This window comes from Moschus berezovskii, chromosome 8 (assembly GCF_049115385.1).
Source record: "Moschus berezovskii isolate FMDL1 chromosome 8, NW_MosBer_1.0, whole genome shotgun sequence".
NCBI classification, from domain to species: Eukaryota; Metazoa; Chordata; class Mammalia; order Artiodactyla; family Moschidae; genus Moschus; species Moschus berezovskii.
In genome coordinates, this window is record NC_142467.1 from 41,650,201 (window position 1) to 41,658,187 (window position 7,987).

The 7,987-nt window shown below is 45.5% G+C and overlaps 1 pseudogene; it reads left to right on the plus strand.

Annotated features, from left to right (window-relative positions):
* The first annotated feature begins 1,394 nt into the window (after positions 1-1,394).
* LOC129559690 (U2 spliceosomal RNA) lies at positions 1,395-1,575 on the plus strand (annotated as a pseudogene).
* Positions 1,576-7,987: the final 6,412 nt, after the last annotated feature.

The following is a 7,987-nucleotide window of genomic DNA, read 5'->3' on the forward strand; positions in this document are numbered from 1 at the left end:
TCTTCCCTATTTTACTGATAATGAAAACGAAGATTCAAAGAGATTAAGACTTGATCAAGGCCACACACCTAGTAAGTGTCAAAACCAGGATTCAAACTCATGTTTCTTTTTCCTCCAAAGCCCCGCCCACTGTATCTCTAGCAGAAACAGAATCTTAGCATGTTTTAGCTGAGGGATGACCTCACTGTCATGCCCGTTTCATAGATGAAGAACTTGAGGCTATTAAGGAGAAGCAGCTGGCCTGATGACCTTCAATAACCCAGGCTTTCTCGTTTCCAGATTGCTAAGTCACTTCAGTTGTGTCTGACTCTATGTGACCCCATAGACAGCAGCCCACCAGGCTTCCCCGTCCCTGGGATCCTCCAGGCAAGAACACTGGAGTGGGTTGCCATTTCCTTCTCCAATGCATGAAAGGAAAAAGTGAAAGTGAAGTCGCTCAGTTGTGTCCGACTGACTGAGCGACGCCATGGACTGCAGCCCACCAGGCTCCTCCATCCATGGGATTTTCCAGGCAAGAGTAGTGGAGTGGGGTGCCACTGCCTTCTCCGTGTTTCCAGATAGGAACTTGCAATCATTTGTACCCACCAGGGTCCTACAGATGGCAGACTCAAGTAGCATAATGAAGGGATAGTTAAATGCAAGGGCACATTTAAAGGAAGCTAACGAAGTGACTTAGCAGCAGCAGTGGCAGCAACAAAGGCTGGTGAGACATTCTAGGTGTAGCAGCTGCTTGGGGGCCAGGACCAACCCCTGAGCTGAAAGGATTAGGTTAAGGCTCTGAACCCAGAGAAACCTGTAGCTGAGGCTGAAGCTATAGCTGTAGAAGGCTCTGAACTTCAGTAGAGAAAGCCCCTGCCCGCCTGTAGCATGCCCTGTGTCTTCTCCAGCCTGCTGGTCCCTTTCATAAGCTGAACCATATAAAAAGCCAGAAAATAAGAAATTCCCAGGATGTGGCTTCCAAGGGTCAGAGCAAGACTGAGAAGGGAGGATAATGGACCTAGACGGGGAATGAAGACTTCTCAACACCTTCTGAAATATAGGGCAGCTAACAGCACAGAGTTGGATCTGTCACTGCCCACTACAGGAGTATTTACCTAATCTGGCCAACTTGCCTGTGATGAAGGGGACAGAAGCCCTGCTCTAACCTTCTTGGGATCAAAGGCATGACCTTGGGACTTGGTACCCAGGCTTTGGTACCCAGGTCAGTCCTGGTATTCACTGGGAAAGTAACTGGTATTTCAGGTGAGTTTATGTGGGTATTTGAGTATTCAAAATAGGAGGTAGGAACTGCTGCTGCTGCTGCTGCTAAGTCACTTCAGTCGTGTCCGACTCTGTGTGACCCCTAATTACCAGTGCTTAGAAGTCAATGCCACTTTTAAAATAAAGACAGTCTTATCACTTTTCGGCCTCTTGGCTAAGATCAAGTATAGTATCTGTTCTCATCAATTAAAAGCAATCGCTGAATGAAGGCAGGTTAAGCATCTCAGAAAGGCACACGCCTATTATCTATGCCTTTAGCACAGGCATCCTTGCTTTGATGCTACATCTGTCTCTCAACACACACGCACACACCAACACACACACACACACCACGCCACATCAGGTCTCTCAGGCCCAAACCAACCTTCCATCCCCTCCTGAAGTTTTAGCCCCAGCTTCACTGAGCACCACCTCCTCACCCTGATTTGGTCATATTTCCTATTTAGTTTAAATCAACAGTCTGATTTTATCAACAATAATGCTTTATGGAGGTTTATTTCTTCAAACAGACTGCGCTCCTCTTTGCTATAAAGTTAATTTTATGTTCTTTGTTCACTTTCCTAATCTGCAAATTACATCCTCCTGTTCCCTGATTACTTACTATTGGAAAAACAGCCCCTTTTTGCTTCCAGTTTGAATATTCTCTGCTTTATCTTGATGACCCTAATCTCTCTCCCCTGACTGGCCTCTCAAAGCAGCAGTAAGTAACCAGGCGGGGTGCAGCACAAACCCCCACAGCAGCGAGCCACCAGTCTGGAAGCCCGGCTCCTCTGCCGGTCCTTTTCCCCCCAGTCCTTTACTCAGAGTATGGGAAGAGGCTTGGTTGCAGCAAGGAGAATTAGAGATTCTGGGATCCACTCCACGCTCTCAGAAAGTGCTAGTGGGAAGACGGAGAACTTCCGACACTCAGAGAAACAAGGACAAATGCTTCGGAGGCTGACATTTGGCTGATACTGCATGAAAAATGACCTGACTCTTTTGTTGTAAATGCCTGGAGGGGGAGGGGCTGCAAAAGGAAGAGAGATCACTGGGAATGGAGGGAAAATAGAATCAGTTCTTACATGATCAGGATTTTTAAAGAGGATGGGGAAGAGATGACCTGCCTGTCAGAAATGTCAAGGAGAATTAAGCGTATTTGTAACTGCATAGAGGGAAGGGAGGGAAATGGGGAAGGAAGAAGAAATTGACAAGAAGTTAAAAGGATGGAGTTGGAAGGAATCCTAGCAAACCTCATGCTTTATGAATGAGAACACTGGGGTCCCAGGATCAGACTTCAAGTTATAATAGCAGCAAAAGATGATGATATTGATGATGATAATAATGGCAAGTGATATTGGCTTACTGTTATTTATCAAGTCTATTCACCCTCTTACTGTCATGTAGCACATGCCATGTTCAATTCTATCTCTGGGTTTCTAGTTTCCCAACAACAATAAAAGCTAATTATTATGTGGTGTGTGCCAGACCTCGCCTAAATGCTTTACATGTCTTACCATATTTAATCCTCCAAAACATTTCCAGGAGGTAAGTATAATTATCATCTACATTTTACAAGTGGAAAAACAATGAGATACATAGAGCTTGATAACTTGTTGAAGGTGACAGGAAGGTGGAGCCAGGAATCAACCAGGTCTATCTATCTCCTGAGTCACATTCAAAAAATATTTGTGGAATTAATATATGACTTAAATCTGTGTATTTTTCACATAGACCTTGCTCCTGCTTTAGTACAATGCTCTAGTTTTCTGGGGGACATTGCACCTCTCCAGGTTTTTTGATTTCTCAGGCAGAAGTCATCTTCTGATACAATAGGCTGGGCCAGAGGTAATTCTTTTTGTAAAGGGCTAAATGGGAGATACTTTGGAGTTTGCAGACAACATGCTTTCTCTGTCACATGTTTTTCTTTGTTTTTTAAGTCTTTTAAAAATGTGAAAAATCATTCTGCTCTGTTCTAGGCCCCCAAACCTTGGAGTCATGCTTAAAATGTCCCTTCTGTCAGTAGTATTGAAATATATGCATTATTATATGTGAAAGTAGATAGCTAATGGGAAGTTGCTATGTGACACGGGGAGCTCAACCTAGTGCTGTGACAACCTAGAGGGGAGGGATGGGTGGGGCTGGGAGGGAGGTTCAGGAGAGAGGGGACATATGTATGCCTGTGACTGATTCATGTTGACTATGGCAGAAACCAACACAACATTGTAAAACAATTATCCTCCAATTAAAAATAAATTTTTTAAACTGTCCCTCTGTCACCATCTATCTATCCAATCATAAAAATTTTCGGGTTTGGAAAATCTGAAAATCTCTCAAAATACTCTACGTTTTTTCAGCAGCATTTGGAGGCTCAGAGGTTGAAGCATCTGCCTGCAATGCGGGAGACCTAGGTTCGATCCCTGGATCGGGAAGATCCCCTGGAGAAGGAAATGGTAACCCACTCCAGTATTCTTGCCTGGAGAATCCCATGGACAGAGGAGCCTGGTGGGCTACAGTCCATGGGGTTGCAAAGAGTTGGACATGACTGAGCAACTTCACTTTCTTTCTTACTTTCTTTTTACGTTTTTTCATCCCCCCAACCCTAGTCCAGGACTACACTACCTCATGCATGCTCTCCTGTTCTCCAAAACAGCCACTGGATCTATTTCCACAATCATTTGCAAAGATCATTCTCTTGTTAAAATACCATCAAAACTAAGCCCCTTACTCTGCATTTGAGGACTGATCCCCCCAAACACAAACACACACACAGAGTTATTTGGTCTTTAGATGATAAAACAAAGAACAACTAACATTCAATGAGCATCAGTACGATCTAGCCACTCAGCCCCATGGATCATCTCATTCAAGCTTCAGCAGAACACTAGGAGATAGGCAGGATTATGAGTCCAATTTTACAGATGAGTAACTGAGGCTCAGAAAGGTTAAGAAACACATGCTAGTTTTTACAGAATAAAATGGTAAAACTCGGAAACAAATTGTGGCTATAAGACTTCAGTCTCCCTTCCCTTAATCTTCATGCAATACTTTTAACATGCCTCCTGCTCTGCCCTTCCAGAGCCTCTGCACCCTGTCCCACCGAGAAACATTCTCCAAGGGACCACTGATTCAAGACACAGTGAGCAGGTCACCCCACAGGATTCACATCTCAACTCTTGGCCTGAAAAGGGCAGTGACCGCCTTGGAAGAGAAGCCTGTGCCTGTGAACTTATAGCACCATAAATCGAGCAGGGATGACCTTAGGTGTGGAGAGTGGCTTCTATCTAATGTCCCCAGTAGCCGGCTGCCAGCCAACAAGGGGGCAGCCCAGAGCAGCTACATTTCAAACCAGCAGACCAGGGCAAGCTACTAATATGTGGACGCAACCACTCCACAATTTGCTTAAAAGCCACACTGTGTTTCCTGGACCATGGCCAGAGGCCAAAATACACACATTCCAGTTTTTACGACTATAAGGTAAGCATTCTTTTAATGGTTCTTTCCCTGTTCCCTCACTCTCTACTGAGTTGTGTTTTGCTCGTTCCATCTCCGTGTTTTTTTTCCTTCTTCCCAGCCCTGCTCGCTGCCTTCCTTGCTTCCACCCTCCTGCTTCAGAGCTTGCTCACCACTCTCTGCTGCCTTGCCTTTCTGCAACCTCCCCATCACTGTGGTTTTCCCCTCCTTTAGGGCCCTTGGTCAGGTTTTCTCTAATTACTAGACTTCCTCTTCCTCTGTTTTCCTGTTTGCCTGGCAGAGCCTCCCTCCCCTGCCTTTTAAGTTTCCTGACTTTAGCACCGACTCGAAAGCTCCACTCTGGCTTCCTGGCCTTCTCATTTCCCCTACTGGTGCATCCTTTCTCCTCCACTGTGGCTCCCTTGCACGGCCCTTTCCTTTCTTTCTGGACACCTAGTCCTGTGTGTCCCTCTCACCCCTCCTCATCCCCTTCACCCCTCACCTCTGTTCTTTGTTCCCTTGTCTCCTGTCTTTCCTCAACCCTCCCATCTCTCCTCTTATGTCCCCTCCCGGTTTCCAACCACCCCCACCCCCGCTACCCTTATCTTTGTTTTCCTTCCTTCTGGCTGCTGATAGAGGGGGAGTAGTTACAGACTGCATCCCTGATTTCACATGCAGACCCAGATTCAGCACGTCGGTCTCACACTAACACTGCCCAAGAAAAGGGAGTCTCGGCCCCCACAGGCAGTTTGTCCCCACAGTTTGAAGCTGAGCTAGAGGCTTTGGAGTAAGGCTCGAGGAGTGTGAGGCGTCCACCTTGGCAGGCAGCACGGAGAAAGGCCTGACTGTTTCTTTTTCCCACTGATCTCATGTAAGTCAAGGCCAAAGACCAGTACTGGGACATGCCGTTTGTAAGTTACAGCCTTGTGGTGGGACCTTAATGATCTTCCCTGCCCCTTCCTCACAACACACACACACACACACACACACTTCTTATTCACTTCTGTTCAGAGACAAAGGCCCTGTGACTTTTCAGATGTGATGTATGAAACACCCACACTGTAAAATGAGATCTCTAAAGGGAACCAGAACCACCACAAAAGGAGACGCTGCTGCTGGGGAGAGGACTGGCCTCCATCCCCTCTGCCTGGTGCCCATCAGTTCTTTCCAACTTCAGGGGTTCCTGTTTCCTTGACTGAGCACCCTTAGAGCTGAGTTGGCGTCTTTCCTTAGAGGACAGCGCCATCTAGCAGGTGAAATGCCAAACCCAGAGTGAGGAGCCCAGAAGAAAAGCGGCTTCCCCAGCTCCCAACCGGTTCCCGACTTCCCTTTTTCACCCTCAGCCAGTCAAACTCCAACTGGTCTGAAACAGCGATTTAACCCATTGGCCTTGTTGGGGATTTCAGTTCTTTTCCAGTCACGTCTACTTCTCTAGTGCCTGTTTGAGTTTCAGTTTCTAATCTTAGTTTCTAGAAAAGGCAAAAAAAAGTTCTAGGTGAGCCAGCAGGCTCTGCCTGATGCTAGGGAGCTCCAGGTGACTTTTTCAAAGCAAAACAAAAAAGAACATCCTAAAGATATCCAAATGGCACAGGCCCTCTCTGGAACTCTGTCGCAATATTTTCTTTTTTGTTTTTCTAACATTTCCTCTTCTCCCTTCTTTTCACGTACATTGAGTGCCTCCTGTATGCCTGGCTCTATGCTAAGTTAGTTAGAAATAGTTCCTCTCTCCAGGGACCCACAGCCAATGAATGCAGTTGTCAGGCTCTTGGGTTTGCAGAATGTCTGATCTGGGAGGTGGTCTTTATAATCCTAGCTGTACTAAGGGTCCAGGGGATGGAGGTAAGCAAGGGACAGTACATGAGTCTGTTAGGGATGCCATAACAGAATACTCCAGGATGGGTGACTTGAGCAACAGAGATTTATCTTCTTGCTCTTCTGGAGGCTAGAAGGCCAGGATCAAGGAGGTAACTTTCTTCTGAAGCCCATAAGGGAAGGAAGGATCTGTCCCAGGCCTCTCTCCTTGGCTTGAGGATGACCATCTTTTCCCTGCATCTTCTCCGTCTTCTTTCTGTACATATTTCTGTCCAAGTTACCACTTCTTATAAGGAAATCAGTCATGTTGGATTAGGACTCTTCCAAATGACCTCATTTTAACTTAACTACTTCTATAAAGACCCTTTCTCCAAATATATTCTGAGGTACTAGGGGTTGGGACTTCAACATGAATATTTGAAGGGACAAGATTCAGCTCGTAACAGATGGCAAATAGTTTTTATTTGCCTTGCAAATTTTAATCAACTGGTAGTGGCAGCCTAGACACCCTCCCCTTCTGCCAAAAAGGATAAAAAGACTCTAGACTGAGTCCACATGGAGTCCACATTGCCCATATAAGCTACCAGCAGGGAAGTGGCAGCATGGTTATCACACGTCTGTCATTGGTGACATAGGACATACAGACAGACTCCTAGAAGCAAGAAATATGAATCTCCACAAGGCATCTTGACGTACCCAAACATTCAAAGCCATACTTCTGAAAGAAGGTCTATGGCAATCATGTGGTCCTCTCAAGCCCTTTATTTTATAGATGAGACAAACTTAGATCCAAGGAGGTAACACCTTGCCTAAGATCACTCAGCTCCTCTGTGACAACATCAAGACCAGAACTTAACTTCATATCTTTAATCTGATGTCCTCTCCAAGACCTTGGTTGTCCCTATTAACATCCAATAAAGACAGAAACCCCTATATTTTCCAAGCAGGATTCTTCAAATCCCCCATTCCCTCAGACCTGGGAAGGAACCATGTGAAGAGAACTAAACTAAGAATTAAAGGTTCTGGTTGGGGTCTATGGTCAATGCCATATTGCCTGGACGACTAAGTGTTAAAGGATTCTGAAGTTGCATTTAGGCTTTTCCAGAGAGAATACCACCATCAATTAGTGATGTCTGCCATTGTTATGAACACAGGGTTGAGGAGTGGGGAGATGAATATTATATATTTGCTGAGTTAAATGATCTCTAAAGTGCCTTCCAATCCTGAGACTCTGATGAGAGCCTTGGGCAGAAGTCATTGACTTCTTCCTTGAACTTAACTAGAAACTGTGTTAAGAGACAGGCCATGATGAACCCAATGTCCAAACACAGTTATGTGACCTGCTCCAAGGGCTTTTAGCACAGGACTCTTCTTTATAGCTTCCTGACCCAGAAGCTCCAGCTATCCATTATATACCCATCCATCATTCAGTCCCACTGAAGTTATCACTGGTGTTTCTCCATGTCAAAATTTCTCCCCAGAGTCA